Source organism: Odontesthes bonariensis, chromosome 11 (assembly GCF_027942865.1).
Source record: "Odontesthes bonariensis isolate fOdoBon6 chromosome 11, fOdoBon6.hap1, whole genome shotgun sequence".
NCBI classification, from domain to species: Eukaryota; Metazoa; Chordata; class Actinopteri; order Atheriniformes; family Atherinopsidae; genus Odontesthes; species Odontesthes bonariensis.
In genome coordinates this window covers 30,384,450-30,401,385 of record NC_134516.1, presented here as the reverse complement: position 1 = coordinate 30,401,385, position 16,936 = coordinate 30,384,450, and the positions used below count along the sequence as shown (strand labels likewise).

The 16,936-nt window shown below is 41.8% G+C and overlaps 3 non-coding genes across 3 annotated transcripts; 2 read left to right on the top strand and 1 right to left on the bottom strand.

Annotated features, from left to right (window-relative positions):
* The first annotated feature begins 290 nt into the window (after positions 1 to 290).
* Positions 291 to 364, top strand: trnat-agu (transfer RNA threonine (anticodon AGU)). Its single transcript has one exon. It is a non-coding gene; the product is annotated as a tRNA-Thr (tRNA).
* A 1,008-nt stretch (positions 365 to 1,372) lies between these two features.
* On the top strand, positions 1,373 to 1,446 carry trnat-agu (transfer RNA threonine (anticodon AGU)). The gene has a single exon. It is a non-coding gene; the product is annotated as a tRNA-Thr (tRNA).
* A 15,125-nt stretch (positions 1,447 to 16,571) lies between these two features.
* trnak-uuu (transfer RNA lysine (anticodon UUU)) lies at positions 16,572 to 16,644 on the bottom strand. Its single transcript has one exon. It is a non-coding gene; the product is annotated as a tRNA-Lys (tRNA).
* Positions 16,645 to 16,936: the final 292 nt, after the last annotated feature.

Below are 16,936 nucleotides of genomic sequence, written 5' to 3'. Positions count from 1 at the left end.
ACGCAAAAGCATAAAAAAGCCTTGTAAAAACACAGTAAATGACTTGGCGTGTAATAAGTACACCGCTTCATGAGATCTGGCTGTAACTGGTGAAAGTGACTTCCTCATGAACACCAGGGTCTGAGTTGAAAACTCAACAATATCTGCAAAATATGATGAAGTTTTGAACCAATTGGAGGCACTTCTACTCATGGCTTTAACTATTCTTGAGGTACAGAATCACAAAAACTACTTCCTGAAGTGGATCCAGTTCCTGCTCTTTATTCTTTCATCAGTTTTATGAACCATGTGGCGCTGTGGCTTAGTTGGTCAAAGTGCCTGTCTAGTAAACAGGAGATCCTGGGTTCAAATCCCAGCAGTGCCTGTGGGCTTTCAGAGCAAGCTATGACTTAGCATATAAAACAGATTATTATCAGCTTTCTACTAAATCCTTTTCACTAGTCCACTTAAAGCTGTCGTCGGCAACTTTTTTTTAGTCATATTAGCTTGAACTGTCATGGGATTCTGGAAGTAGAATATTAAATAGGCTGTTTAGGAAAAATCCCGAATTCTGTAGCTCCCTCTGAAGCCTGTAATCGTGCCTGCAAAAATCGAGCGCTCCCGGCTGTTTTTAACCAATCACGTTAGGTTTATTATTTATCTATTATCTGAGCAGAACAGTCACCAACCACGTCTTCCATGCTGAGCGTGAGTCTGCCCCCAGCTTGTGTGCGCGCACACTGGTGTGAACTCACGTGCACAACCTCGTCCACAGAGGGGGAGGGACTTGAAAGTCGTATCAGTTCGAATTTTCCGACTTTAGACTCGGAATTTTGAAAACCTGCCAATGGCAGCTTTAATGAAAGTGCGTATAAATAGCACACACTTTTTAAAGTCTCATTTATGCCTATTTTATACTTTCAGAGTGTAATTTTCCTCTGTTCACATAACAAGTCAAATGGTTAGGGTACAGTACGGTGGAGGTTCTCCTCCTGTCACACTACATAACATCAAAATGAACGTACAAACTGTGTAATAGTCAGAGTTAGAGTAAAAGCTGAGGGCAGGACGTCATTTCCTTGAAATATGTAGCGGAAAATAATACGCAAAAGCATAAAAAAGCCTTGTAAAAACACAGTAAATGACTTGGCGTGTAATAAGTACACCGCTTCATGAGATCTGGCTGTAACTGGTGAAAGTGACTTCCTCATGAACACCAGGGTCTGAGTAGAAAACCCAACAATATCTGCAAAATATGATGAAGTTTTGAACCAATTGGAGGCACTTCTACTCATGGCTTTAACTATTCTTGAGGTACAGAATCACAAAAACTACTTCCTGAAGTGGATCCAGTTCCTGCTCTTTATTCTTTCATCAGTTTTATGAACCATGTGGCGCTGTGGCTTAGTTGGTCAAAGTGCCTGTCTAGTAAACAGGAGATCCTGGGTTCAAATCCCAGCAGTGCCTGTAGTCCATCAGAGCTAACTATGACTTCGCATGAGAAACTGGTTGTTATCAGGGTTCTACTGAATGCTTTGCATTGTTGGTCTTGATCAAATGATGGACCTTTCAATGAGCATCATGGTTATTTTGAGTCTGTTCTTTGGTCAGACTTGATAAAAAAAAATTTTTGAAGGAAAACCTTGTTTCCTGAGGTGGATCCAGTTCCTGCTCTTTATTCTTTCATCAGTTTTATGAACCATGTGGCCCTGTGGCTTAGTTGGTCAAAGTGCCTGTCTAGTGTAAAAATTGGCTTTGTTCTTAGACATTATGAATGAAATAGTCTCAGTACTTTTCCATGATGACCTAAAGTGATCCTAGCCTGGCTCTCACGCAGACCCTTCGTGCTTCGTGCATCTTCGTTACACTTCGTGAGCTCGCTCGAGGGTCTGGGAGCGCCTTGTTGAGCCCGAAGTCCCCGGTTACCCCATAACCGGGCCAATCACAATCGTGGGGCGGGGTGTTAACAGGTATGACGTAGCATCCGGCGCGACAACGAACACAGTCAAACCACAGCCATTATAACGAATTCTATTATAGAATCTGTGGTCACAGCCATTGCCGGACGATTAGCTGCTGCTAGCTCCTGCTTTGCTCGCTGCTGTTGTGTTTTGTTTATTTTCCACCACAGACCGAAAGACTGGTCGCGCTCCAACGCGTCACGTCCGCTTTCGATATGATTGGTCGAAGTAGTACGTGACACACACATTGAATTCTCCAATCAGGTTCGAGAGGTTTTTGAATACAATCCCCGCCTACTCACAGCAGAGAACAGCTAGGCAACCGACACAATTCCAGATGGACGAGAAACATCCATCTGCGTGAGAACCAGGTTAAAGTGATCCAGGAGTAGGGAGACAAAACAATTGGGAAAGCAAGGGCAGATTCACACGTACACATTGTTTTGGGCTGATCCAGAGAATATGACGAAGCATGTTGGACCTACTCATGTCCAATCATACTCGGTCGAGTGTGAGTCCAACCTATGAGGCTATAAATACAAATGATAACCGGAAGTCGAGGTGCAGTCTGACGGACTTCCTGCGGGATATGATATGCTTTGACATACTGGTGACCTCTCCTTCAGAGATTAGTTCCGGATCAGAATGCTGAACAGACATTCAGCCAAGAGGAGAACCGAGCACCAAGCAGTGACAGGATTGGTCCAGAAGAGACAACACGACATCATAAAAAATTGTATTTGTTCATCTGTTGTATTTCATGTAATCATTAAGCTGATTAATCATTTTGTGGGTATAAATCAACCAATCATTAGTATGACCATTGCCAGTGGGGTGACTCGGCTGTTTGGAGCGGGACCTTAGACTTTGAAAGGTAATGAGTTGGTCGGTCGCCAAGTGGAACTGGGGCCATAGGAGAATTTTTCCCGGTTCAGCCATCGGGTTCTCGCTCCTATTCGCTGCAAACGGTGGACGAGCCTGCTGGTAATGTAATTGCCTTATGCAATGTTTGAGTGTCATTAGGTTAGAAATTATGTGATAATTTTTGATAAATCAGTGTTGTGTGTTGTGATGGTGCTTATGGGGGAGCAAGGCCTTGTGAACCACATAGAGTTTTAGGCCATTATGAACAAAGAGTCCACACAGAGGATGGGTTCGGGGCCACATACACACAATACATATAGCGAAATATTATTTTCTACATATAATCTATTAAGAAATGTGCTCATTTGCGGAGTTATTATCAGTTGAGTGAGGAAGGTTTTAAACTTACTAGAAAAGAGTCTCTATTTCTAGAATCTTGATCAATACTCCTGATATAGAAGGTTTTTTGCTAACGCATTAGAATTGTTTTCTACTATTTCCACATGCCTGTGCAATGAAGACTTGCTTGCTGCTGTAATTGCTGCAGCAATCTCCAACATGGAGATGAATGAATATTGTAGTGGTTTGGAGCCGGCATATATGGAAAGGTATTTGGCGTTAGTTGAGAAATACATTGGGCGTGACCCATACTTAATGAAAATGTCCTAATTTTCGCAAGACCGGAACGATTTGCCGAATATACAGGCTGTGGACATAACGAGCTGCCTGGTTCTTCAGACTTCTTACTACACCAAGCAACAGTTGAAGGCCCACAAAAGTTTGGAGGCATACAACTATTACCACAGCGGATGGATCAGCAAACTCGGAGTAAAACGTCTACAGAATGATTGTGTTTTGGTGTTGGCCAGGGTAAGCTTGTTTTCTGTGTTGTTTATGGTGCATTGTCCCAATGGAAAATGCAGTGTGTAGTGCAGGGCTGGGCAGTAAAGCAGAACTTAACATGTTGAATGCCGAGCTGTGAATGTTGGCACTCAAATAACAATCAAAAATGTTTATGTTTTAATAAAATGCCGAAATCCAAATATCCAAATGCTGACATTGTGTCTTTGTTAGCCTAATGCACAAGGCAGAGAGAGAGAGAGCGATTCTGTTGTCAAGAACTTGGGAGCTAATGTGCCCTGTTAGCACTTAAGCACTTCGTGGATACTACTGAAACGTGAAGATTGTGACGACATGACAAATTTGTTTTGTTTAGATCAACCACTCTCAGAGATCGCATGAAACACTGATGACGGTGTCTTAGCTCTGTGTTTTGGTAACCCAGCTTGACCGTCGGAGCCCAGTCCACTGACTCAGTAGCCAACAACGCGCTGGGGCAGCCTTCAAAACAAAGCCCAAACGTAGCCCTTATTACATTACTGTTGATTGGCATTTAACAACATAATACTTTACTGCACTACAACTAAACAGTTAGATTTCGCACATACCTTTGACCAAGTGGTCACCGCAGACACGAGCATTTGAAGATTCAGCCCCTCCAGTCTGTAAACGTAGGTTAACTATCCACTTTTTGCGGCGTTGTTCTGTGAGTTTTTTTTCCATTTCTCACCTCTATGGGCGATTACCTTAGGTACTCGATAGTAACCCTTTCCCTTCTCTCGGTTAGACCGATTGCTACATCCAAAAACGGCACAAAACTGAGGCATTTTGGGCAAAAAAGTGGCAGACAAAACACAGTGTTTTCAATGGGATCCAGCTTCAGTTGCCCACCACTTAGGTTCGCGCGCTTAGAAAATACGGAAGTGAAGTCAAGTGTGTTATAAATTGGCTTTATTCTTAGACTTTATGTATTCATATTCTGTAGTTCTCTAGATAATCTATGTTCCTAGGTTGTACGTTACACTCTGCTCATACAACGCAAATGTATGTCCGAGACTTTAAGATGACGTAGTGGGATAAAATAACTGGGTCAGATAAAGCGTCTCTTAGGACAGATAGGTCTGGTACAGTAGATGCACGCCTGAAACAACACTCACACACACATCGCTTATCACATCCAAAGAACATGACAAAGACGGTGGATGGCCTGCTCACAGCATGAGTAAATATTCAATGATGCGTCGTCAAATGTAGGTACAACCTCTGTGAGATAAGGGTGAACATAAATATGAAATGTGTCCAGATATCGGGGCGCTCTCTGATGGAGGCCCTGCGAGGGCTCTGTCTCTCCGAGTTCAGCACGGCTAAACTTCACATGTGACCACGAATAAATACGTTGTTTAACTTAAGATTCCTCCAGCTTGTTCTTGGGCTTCCAATATAAAGAATCTGGTCTAACAGATGGTGCCGTGACCCCGTGAATTGGACTGACTCCGAGGAAGGACTGCTGGAGCTGATTGAGGGGGTCACTTTGTTCAGACAACTTGAGGGGCCCGAGAAAAAAGGTGAGCAGAAAAACCTCTTATATATGAGTATATGTGAAATTTCTGCACATTGGACAAGCTAAATTAGGTTGTCTGAATTAAGATGTCCCCTGATCAGTAAAAATCAAAGTATAAATTTACTGTCTGATGGTCACATTGAATGCTGATATGTAAAGTATAAACACATTTGAAAACATTGGAATATGTCGCAAAAAATGATCAATGAGTGGAAAACATGTAAATCCCGCTCTTTGGGATCGGCATTATTTGACACCTTGACTAGATGGCAGAAAAAAGCAGAAATATTTCTGGCAAAAGTTAAATTCTCTATTCAGAGACAGTCCTCTGCACAACTACCACATCAAATGCCAGTCAAGACGTTATCTTCTCCAGAGACACATCCTACTACACAAGAAGATAAGATGCCTCCGTCCAACATAACTGACACATTTGAATCACGGTCAAAAGAAACCCAATCACGGGAAGCACCATCTGAACCTATCTACATGAATAGATCAGGGGCTGCAAATGGTGGTCCATCAGTAAATAGCCTGACTTCTGTGTTTGAGCAAAACAGACCGAGTGAGTGGACAAATCGTACTGAACATGTCCCTGCTCAGAAACCAGATAGTGGTAATGTTCACTCTCGCACAGACATCCACCGCAGTCATCATCAGATGCCATTGGTAATGGCATCTACAGGTGATGGTCGCACTACTACCACGTATAATCCATTTTCCTTGCAGGACACTGTAATGATTAAATCCCAGTTACCAGACATAAATAAAGGGGGCACACCATGGATTAAGGCATTTCTAGAAGCATGTGCTGGAATAGTTCCAGCCCTAGGTGATTTCAGACGAGTATTTGCCTCATGCACGTCATTGGGCATGTTGAAAGAAATTGAGCAACGCTGCCAAACTGATACGGCCCTAGACAGTACGCCCGTACATCAGCTTGTGTACTTGTTATGGCCACTAATACGAGAAAAGTTCCCTGTACACATGAGGTCAGCTGAACTGTGTCGACTACCACCGAATGGAGATGAGAGAGGGGCAGCCTATTTACTCCGGGTAAGAGAGCTATGGCAGGATAGAACTGGTGAAGATCCGGCCGTAAGTGAAACCATTGAGATGCTATTTAGAGGAGCTGTGGAAGGATCACTGTCTCCCTCTGTGCAATCTACGCTGAAACAAGTGGTTGGATTAACAAACTTGACATATGCATTATGGGCTGCCCATGTCACTCAATACATTGATAATGAAATCGAAGAACGGGAACAAGAGAAAAAGGAATTAATTTCCTTGCAGGTACAAGTGGCAAAATCACAATTGAAAGAAATAAGAGAAAAGGTAAATCATAACAAGACTTATGTTAAACAAATATCTCAGCAGGCCCCTCCTCCTGCTATGCAATCACACCATCCACCTGCTTCTTATGGGCCATACCCATACCCACCTCCATTCAGAAATAGGGGAAGAGGAAACCACCACAACAGGGTCAAACTCACCCGAAGAAGTAATGATCGATGCTATCAATGCAGGGGCTACAGCCATGGGGCCAAACAAGGTCGGGCCCAACAGTACGCACACCAAGTACGGGGGATTCCTCAGTATGATTACAATACTTACCCTCCTCCAAAACAGGATCCTCGTCAAGCCCCTCCCCACCCCTACCCAAACCAGAATTCTTGGCATCAGGCCTCTGGCTCCCATCGAATGCTACAATAGGGCGTCCCAGGACTTAATAAAATCTTGTGCTTAGAGGTAGAGTTGGATGTCTCGAGACCGGTCTTGGTCTCGAGACCACTTTTACGTGTTCTCGGTCTTGTCACAGTCTCGACCGTCTTTGGTCTTGGTCTTGTCTTGGTCTCGGATCCCTCGGTCTTGTCTTGGTCTCACTGTCTTGGTCTCGGGAGATTTGCAACAAATAATGTCCATGATACAAAACATAACATTCGATAATGCAACATTAAATTATTTCGCCTTTCACGCCTTTCAAATGCAACCAATCAATGACATGCATGTATTTTGTTGTGATTAAGAAAATGGCGCTATTCCAATCAAAAGACGCAAGTGTAGAGCCAGCGCAAAACTTTAGGTTTACGTCGTAGCTCAGTCTCAGTCAGACCTAGTAGCATAACAATAATGTCAACGAATTCCGGCATCATCAAATTTGCATTTACGGACCATAAAGACATTTGCAGTTTTGCAAAGTGTCTCTCACCGAAACAGCCGGGCCGGGACCACATCAATGTTCACCAGACACCTGGAGAGGTAAGCTAGCTAGTTGGTACTGGCTCCAAACTCTTTATCCGTACCAATCTCACATGACCAGATCATGCATGTGCTAGTATTATTTATCATGACATGCTCTTCTTACACGCGCGGTATAAATTATTTAGGGACGGATATTTTTTTGCAAGCTTCAGTTCTTTGCAGACTTACTGAAACATTTTTGGCTAAGAGTGTAACTACATGCTAAGTACAGGTAGTTAACTTATCAGTGGCTCTTGGCTACTTAACAGTTTTCACCAACGTTAGATATTTTGGCGAATTCATTGAGTAGAAATACTGTATATCAAAACCGTGTCTGTGAGCACTTTAAGGCCTGGTACCATGTGGTTTGTTGTTGATTTTGGCATAATATGGTTGCTGACACGCAAGGAAGGATGAGCCATTTGGGTGCCACGACACTGCTAGGTTAGCACTAGCGGCATTCTCGCCGATGAAGCCAGATATCAGAGCAGCTGTTTTCGACTGACATTGTGTCATAAAAGCTGTGAGGTAAAAACGTCCTAAAACCAGAGACACTTATGAAGGAGAAAGTACAATTTGACATGTTGATTGTTTAGCGACAGCTCGAAACTCCTTGCAACGAGTTTGATTCACACGCCGCAACTCCTCTACCACTGTCTCGTCATGAATCTTGAGTTTGAATTGGCCTGAGCATAATTGCAACTGACACCCATTCTACAAAATGTACAATCATGTTTGACGTGGTTATGGTGGTTAGGCGTCTTGTCCTGTGTTAACTGTAACCAGTCCAGCGTGTAGGGCTACCACAGCATGTTATTATTAGATAGGTAGATAGGTGGATGGATGGATGGATGGATGGATGAATGGATGGATAGATAGATAGATAGATAGATAGATAGATAGATAGATAGATAGATAGATAGAGTAATGTATTTATCTATCTTTCTCTTTCTATCTATCTATCTATCTATCTATTATGGGACACAATTCTATTGTATAGTAACTTAAGACTTTTTTGAATATGTATATATTTTTCTTTCATTTCTTGTCATTAGCTGTGTCTGATTGCTGGCTGACACATAAGGAGGCTTAATGCAATGTGAAAAAATAATGTCACACTGGATTGGATGAGGTTATTTTGTATGTAAAGACCTGCACTCATTGATAGATTTAAAATTACTGCATTTGTAAGATACAGTAGTTTGTTGTGGTTGAATAGAAACAGATGACTTACAGATTCTTTTCCCCCTATGTTGTAGGTACTTGGAGTACAAATCTCTGCATTGTTCTGTCTGTAGTTGAAATAATACCTTCTTAAATTGAATTTAAACTGGGACTGAACCTCTTACCCCAGTATGCTGCTTTTATTCAATTGATGCAAGTTATGGTGTAACACTAGTTCACTAGCTGTTTTTTTTGTTTGTTTTTTTGGTCTCGGTCTCGGTCTCGTCTCGACTTTGTCTTGGTCTTGACTCAGTCTGTCTTGGCCTTGGTCTCGTCTTGGTCTCAGTCTTGATACCCTCTGGTCTTGGTAGTGTCTTGGTCTCGGTTTAGGCGGTCTTGACTACAAGTCTACTTAGAGGTGTGTTAATACTTCATTGGTTAGAATTTACAGAGCTGTGATGTGCATTGTTGTCTATGAATAGATCCGATTGGAAGCATCTGGTTAGGGCAAAAGTTGGGGCAACACCTTTAGCTTGAGTCACATCAAAACAGGTTGAGCATTAACCTAGCTCTAAATTAACAATAAAATAGCATTTATGGCATTAGCAATAAAACTAATATCAATCTAACTCCAAACTAACAATCACAAGAGCAACAAGCCAAATTAACCTAGCATCAAAGTAACATCTTTTATTATTTTTTTTCCCAAAGGTTCATTGACAGAAGTTAATAAAAAAAATTTTCACACAGATTAAAAGCTCCAAACACTTTTTCAGATGACTGATAACCTCCAAGCTGCTCCATAATGTTATTAGTTGTTCTCTTTGTCATAAAATACTATCACCCTAAGAGTGCCTCATCTCAATCCTGCTTCTTCTTCTCTCATTCAGCCTGAGAGCGAGGACAGTCCAAACAATACGTTTATCTACAGACTCTGAGTGATCACTGGCCGGTACTTTAAGAGTACAAGAACTACATCTAGTTATTTTAACATGAATATGATTAGGAGAGATACCAAAGTACTTAGATAAACTGAAAACAGCTTTTCAATGCAAGAATCACAGTGAAGAGATAAGAAGCAATAAAATGTCCAAAATAAATCCAGGAAAACAAGACATTCATACAAGTTGTTGCTGAAATAAGATTTACACAAGCAGAGCGTTCAGAATATTTCCTCCTTTGATTGAAAAGCTGTTGGAACAAAAACAAATGTTCTACAAAGTGAGACTTTATGATTTCCACCTGAAGCAGGACTGATATCAGACAGTCAGACCATGTGACATAGGTTGAACTATCAGGATTTAACAGCAAGGCCAGACAGTCAGATGTCAAACAGCCGGTTATCATCTTAAAGCAGTAAAGGTTAGCCGTTATTATTTTAGAGATCATATTAACATAACTCCAAAAATTTAGCTGATCTAAATAGGTCTCCTCTGCCTCTCTTCACCAATTCTGAGTTGATAGTGATCAATATCCATATACCATTTAACTATTTAACTGCAGCAGATCTATGAAACAATTAAAATGCTCTCTTAACAAAGCAGCAAAGTGCTTTATAGATAGGTTTAAAATAGGTTAGATTATTAGGATATTAACAAAAACACAACAAAAGGCGCTACAGGAGTCAGATATCACCAATAGCTTTCTTAAAGAGGAACACTCTGAAAGACATTTAAAGACAGCTGCAGTGAGACTGATTCATAACAAGACAAGATAAGTTTTGTTTTTATGACACATTCAAAAACAGCCACAGTGACCAGAGAGCCATACAAGAGAAACAATATATCAACACGATTAGCAGTTTGTAACCCTGCAGATAAATGATAACTGAATTAAACAGTATAGCATTGGATAGAATGGGTGAAATAGAAATAAAATTCTGTTTACAGTTAAAGAGATGCCACTCAACCATAGTAACAAACTGAGAATTTTAGAACATTTTAAATAATTAGAGGTCTGAGCCGCTCTGATTGGAAAAGGAAGATTAATCCGTTTATAAGAAAAAATTTTGTGAGCTCAGCCGGCGCCCTGTTAAACACCTACATCAACTCAAGAAGCAGCTGCTCCAACTGGAAGGCAAGACAATGAAGAAGAGAAATAAGTCATTAAATGGATTACAAGAGAAATTATTCCAATATTTGGGTTACCAGAAGTGATAAGATCAGACAATGGTGCTCACTTCTCTTATGAAGAACTAAGAGAAATGTAACAGATGTTTGGAACTGGACATAAGCTCGGTGCAGTCTATCACCCAGCTTCACAAGGACGAGTGGAAAGAGCAAATAAGAACCATCAAAAAGGCCCAACAAACTCTGTGTAGACACACAGTTAACTTGGGCTGAAGCTCTCCCTATGATGTTAATTAACCTGAGATTTACTCCAGATGCCACCATGTTGTCAGGTTGTCCCACATGAGGCCTGGACAGGGAGAAAATGCCCTGTCCATTTACTACTGCACCAACAGGCTCACCCCCTGTTCTACCACAGTATGAAAACTTGTGTGAATAAGTGAAACAACTGAATAACATGGTGATGAGTATATCTCAACAGGTTACAGAAATACTCACTAAGGAACAGGACCGCCATACTTCACCTGTGTAAGTAGGAAACTGGGTCCTAAAGAAAGTCAACAAACGTGACTGGTCCTCTCCTCTGTGGACGAGACCAAACAAGGTAGCAGAAGCTACATCAGATTGTGTAAAGGTATGGTTGATAGGAGACAAACTGAGTAACTGGAGCCACAAGACTCACTGTACTCATGCTCCAGATCCCACCGAAAGAACACTGACTGAGGAACCTCACCTACTGACAAAGAGCAACACAGGAGCAGAAACTGCAGTGGAGATGTTCGGCAATTAATTGCTTCTCAAGTTTTCCCAACAAAATTCTGTGTGTGTTTTTGTCTTCTTTTGTCTTTGCTTTGCTTTGTGTTGTTTTGTTTTGTGTAGTGTCTCTGTGTTGATGTGTGCTCTAAATGATCTGAAGTTTTTCCACAGCAAAAGGAAATTGATGGTACTGAATTCTGCAGGAACGCTGCACTGCATTGAGTTATATGAGTACACAAAAGGTATATCAACTGGCCAGTTGTTTTGTTTTGGGTTATTTTTAATTTTTTATTATGTTTGTTTTATTTATTTGGTTGTTTTGGTTTGGGGGACATAAGAAAAATGATGAATTGGGCACTAGGACTGAACCTTTGCCCACTAGTGAGGACAAGAAAGACATGTCCTGAGTATAAGATACAGGGCAAATGAAAATTGCTCTGGTGTGCTGCATTATTTGTTCTCCGACTAATTATTAATCCACAGATTCAGAACCACTACAGGACTCACAGCCAAGCAACGGACAAGGAGTCCATCTGAAATTCTGGAAGGCTGTGCCCATCTTGCCAAGATGATGGTTGAACAAGCACACAATCTTCAAGCACTGTCAACAGAACACAGCGGAAATTCTCTCTTGAAATTGTCCTAAAAACAAGATTAGCTAGGGAACAGGGATGCTGAAGATCCCTCAGGAAGTGACGTACTGGTGACCTCTCCTTCCAAGATTAGGTCCGGATCAGAATGCTGAACTGATGTTCAGCCATGAGGAGAACCGAGCACCAAGCAGTGACACGATTGGACCAGAAGAGACTACACGACTCGTCACGTGGGAAAAAAAAAAAGAAGTATTTGTTCATATGTTGTATTTCATGTATTTATTAAGCTGATTAATCATTTTTTGGGTATAAATCAACCAATCATTAGTATAACCATTGCCAGGGGGGTGACTCGGCTGTTTGGAGCGGGACCTTAGACACTGAAAGGTAATGAGGTGGTCGGTCGCCAAGTGGAAATGGGGCCATAGGGGAATTTTTCCCGGTGTCAATTTTTCCCGGGTTTTCGCTCCTATACGCTGCAAACGGTGGACGAGCCTGCTGGTAATGTTAATTGCCTTATGCACTGTTTGAGTTCCAAGATGTTAGAAATTTTTTGTAGCTTCGTTATTTATTATTATGTGTTATGATGGTGCTTATGGGTGAGCAGGGCCTTGACACTGCTCAAACCACATATGGGTTCGGGGCCACATACACACAGAATAATATAGATATTTATCCTTGCATACACGTAGAGGCGTGACACTTATAGTTTTTAAGAAATGTGCTCATTTGCAGAGTTATAATCATGGAGTTATGAAGGTCTTAACCCTCTCGGAAAGAGGTTCTGTTCCGAGCAAAATGATGGAAGACTCCGGATAGAAAAGTTTTGCTAACGCATTAGAATTGTTTATTATTATTATTGTTTATTATTTGCCACATGCCTGTGCAATGAAGACTTGCTTGCTGCTGATAACGCAATGAAGAACAGCTTACACATTGATGCTTACATAATGATGACAAAAAATCTCCTCTGGTTGTGCTGCACCTTAAAGTGGCCGCGGACTTGCAGTTTGGGGCCCTGCTAGGTTGGCTGCCGCTAACAGGGGTGACACAATACAGAATATGACACTCCGACCTCATTTTAAGGTTGACATGATGAAATCATGCCAAGAGGGGGAATGTTATAAATTGGCTTTATTCTTAGACTTTATGTATTCATATTCTGTAGTTCTCTAGATAATCTATGTTCCTAGTTTGTACGTTACACTCTGCTCATTCAAACGCAATGTATGTCCAACACTTTAAGATGACGTAGCGGGATAAAATAACTGGGTCAGATAAAGCGTCTCTTAGGACAGATAGGTCTGGTACAGTAGATGCACGCCTGAAACAACACGCACACACACACACATCGCTTATCACATCCAAAGAACATGACAAAGACGGTGGATGGCCTGCTCACAGCATGAGTAAATATTCAATGATGCGTCGTCAAATGTAGGTACAACCTCTGTGAGATAAAGGTGGACATAAATATGAAATGTGTCCAGATATCGGGGCTCTCTCTGATGGAGGCCCTGCGAGGGCTCTGTCTCTCCGAGGTCAGCACGGCTAATCTTCACATGTGACCACGAATAAATACTTTGTTTAACTTAAGATTCCTCCAGCTTGTTCTTGGGCTTCCAATATAAAGAATCGGGTCTAACACTACTAATGAAAATTCTAAGCAGGGTCGAGACATGGCTTTCATCCATAAGGTCGCTGTGAGCGTTCATAATGGCCAAATGTGTTAGTCTCTCCTGCGTCATGGTGTTGCGCAGCCAGGTTTTCAGGCTGAGAAAGAGCGCTCGGATGCCGCCACAGATATGGGCGGGGCCAGAGAAAGCCTAATGAGCTTCTCCACCTCTGACAGCATGGAGCGGGGTTGGGGCTGCAAGGTTTGCAGGATGGACCCCTACACACATCCCTCAGTATGTCCAGCTCAAGGCTTAGCCGCTCTCGTGGAAAGGGGGTCAGTTCCGGGGAACCCACATCCACTCGTTTCCCCTGAACTGCCTGCTCTCGCCCTGCAGCTCCGAGGAGTCCCTCCTGATCAAAACGCCGCTCCACCTCTGAGCGCACCAGGTCCAGGGCCTCAAACACTTCTCTCTTCCACAGGCTTTGATATTCTGCAATATTAGATATAACATCAAATAAACAACTTCTCTAACCGACCAATACTGCCCATATGGGCCACCTATTTAAGCTGGATCAAACTTATATTTTCCCATTTAAGTTCAAAATCCTGTTATGAATATGGTTTGTTATTTCTGTCATTATTTCTGTCCATATTCTTTTTTTCCTTTAGTTGTCTCATGAAAGTTGCATGAGTGTACGTTCTTAGTCAGTTGATAGGCTAGTGCATACCGCTGTTTGTGTATTATGAATGATTCATTACAGGTTACAGGTACATTAATGTTTTATAAATAGGCGTACATGGATGTACAGTATTGTTGAACTTGTTCGGTTTTTAATGTCATAATCTATGGATAGTGTCAGGTTCAAATACCTAGAAATTCATAAAGATAGAGAGAGAGACGTCAAGGATTTTTACTCCTGAGGAGAGCTAGTGAGGAGACGGCTCCTTACAATCTCCTAACCACTCTGAAGCTTCTCCATCACGCCTCCTCCATTTTATTCAGAAATGGGTGTGTACAAAAAGCTCTCAAAAGAAGGGAAGGGGGATTCAGTTTCAGGCCGGACCAGACCACATTCCTAACAGGGGAATTTACCACCTTCACACAAATAAGCAAGGCACAACTTTGCTCAAAACTCTTATAAGAAAACAGAGTATATATGGGATAACTATCATAAAATGTATTTACAACTCAACAGATAGATACTTTAAAAGCGTCTGTCCGCAATAAGCTTTATGGAAAGTGTTGTCAGGCCCAGGAACTCAGGACGCAGATGCAGGGAGAAGGTTTTCCAATAACAAGCTTTATTGAAAAGCAGAGGATCAATTCTCCGAGAGAGAAGAAAATACAGGCTATGGAATTATCTAAATATACTTCTCCCAAAAATGGAAGAAGTATAGCTATAAAAATGATCAAAATAATACTCGCTCCACTATAAGGAGGAAAAACAAAAAGACTATCAAAAGTTATAAGTAACGCAAAATCCCTCCCACTACGGAGGAAAGACTGAGAAGACTATGGTTAGTAATCAACTGAAAAACAGTCCTGCAAAGCAGAGGCGCTAGGCTATGAAAAACATTTAAGAAAACAAAGAATCGCTCCACTCGGAGGAAACAAAAGAGCTATGAAACATATACTATGGTTTAACCAATCAGTGATATAAAAATGACCAAAACCAAAAACTCTCTCTAAGAGAAACAGAACAAAGCACGAAGGTTGCTTGGAACAAGGCTGTGACCAGACTTGGGAAGGCTGGAGTGAACACACGTAGATACTGACGAATACGACCCACTGGCACAAGACAAGGGGGACGCAGACTCTTATACACTGGGTTAACAGGGGACAGGTGGAAACATTCATCCCACAATCAGACCGAGACACACGAGGAAGGGCAAGTGACCTGAAACGAGAGTTAGAAACTCATTTATCACCAGCTCTATCAGCACAGAGAGAATCCCCTTTTCTCCCAAAAGATCCCCGGTGCTGCTCCTGAGCTGTTTCTGTAAGTTTATCACACCAGCTGGTGAAATGATATGAGTCCCTCTACAGTTGTTGGAGATATCAGCTGAGATTCAAACTAAAAGACACATTTTGTGTCTGAAACTGTGAGAGACTGTTCAAGTGGGACTGAAAGCAGATTCAGAGGGTTGTGATGTATGTGTTTCCACCCAAATGATCTGATAACTGTCAGAGATGCAGCAGTGCTATGAAATCCACTTTAGAAGCTGCAGTTATTGGACACAATGAAAGCTGAGCATCTCTGTGGCTCAGAGGAAAACTGAGCAACAAATGTTGTCAGTCTAAAGCTGAAATACTAAAGAATACTGCTCCTTATGTGGAACACACCAAACTCCAGAGAAGCTGGAAGCACCACTGCGACTGAACTTGTGACATCATCACAGTTTACGCAACTTCCTCCAACATCTATGTCTCTTGAGGCCTTTACAAAATATATTTCTGACACTGATTTTTCTGATGAAGTGCTTTGTTTTATTGCCACTTAAATGAAGCAAACAATGCCCTTGTTGTTTAAACTGCACCAGCGTTGATTTATCTCTGTAATGTCTTGTGTTCTGTTCTGGGTGTTCATTCATTACAGATTGTCCAAATAGTGAAATCTAAGTGAAAAGAAGCCCTGATATAAAGCAGAACTATTCATGATAAATGCTCTTAACCTGTTGTAGTTTCAGTGAATGTGATCAACACTCTGCAGCTGGTGTATTTAAGGTGATTTCTATAGTTTATATAGAATTATTCTATAGTTTATATAAGTTACAAATGAGGATATAACGATGCAGCTAACAGCAAAGCTAACAATAAGCTACATAGAAGGAAAAGCATCAGCCAGGCTCTGTCAGAGGTGACAGTGTAGAAACAGAGTGCAGGCATAGAGGGAAGTACAGGTTAAGTGGTAGATCACATTTCTACACCTGAACAGGGACTTGAACCCTGGACCCTCAGATTAAAAGTCTGATGCTCTACCAACTGAGCTATCCAGGCCCTATGAGAGTGTGTCTGAGTGACAGCTGACATCTGAAACACTTCCTGAGTCCAAAGCTGTGACGCTGTTTTCTGAACAAACGCCTGGTTGATGTGAACTTGTGTTGCAGCCACTGAGCATAAAGAAGAAGGCCTTCATGGAGGGAAACAGGGAGTTAAGGAGGAGTGTGAAGAAAAAAGGAAGAGAGCAAGTCGGTGGGAAACTCTCTGCAGCAGAACAGTGTGAGGGATGTGTGGTCAGGAATGGAAAAGCTCACAGGCTTTGGGATAATGTGGGATCAGACAGATGGAA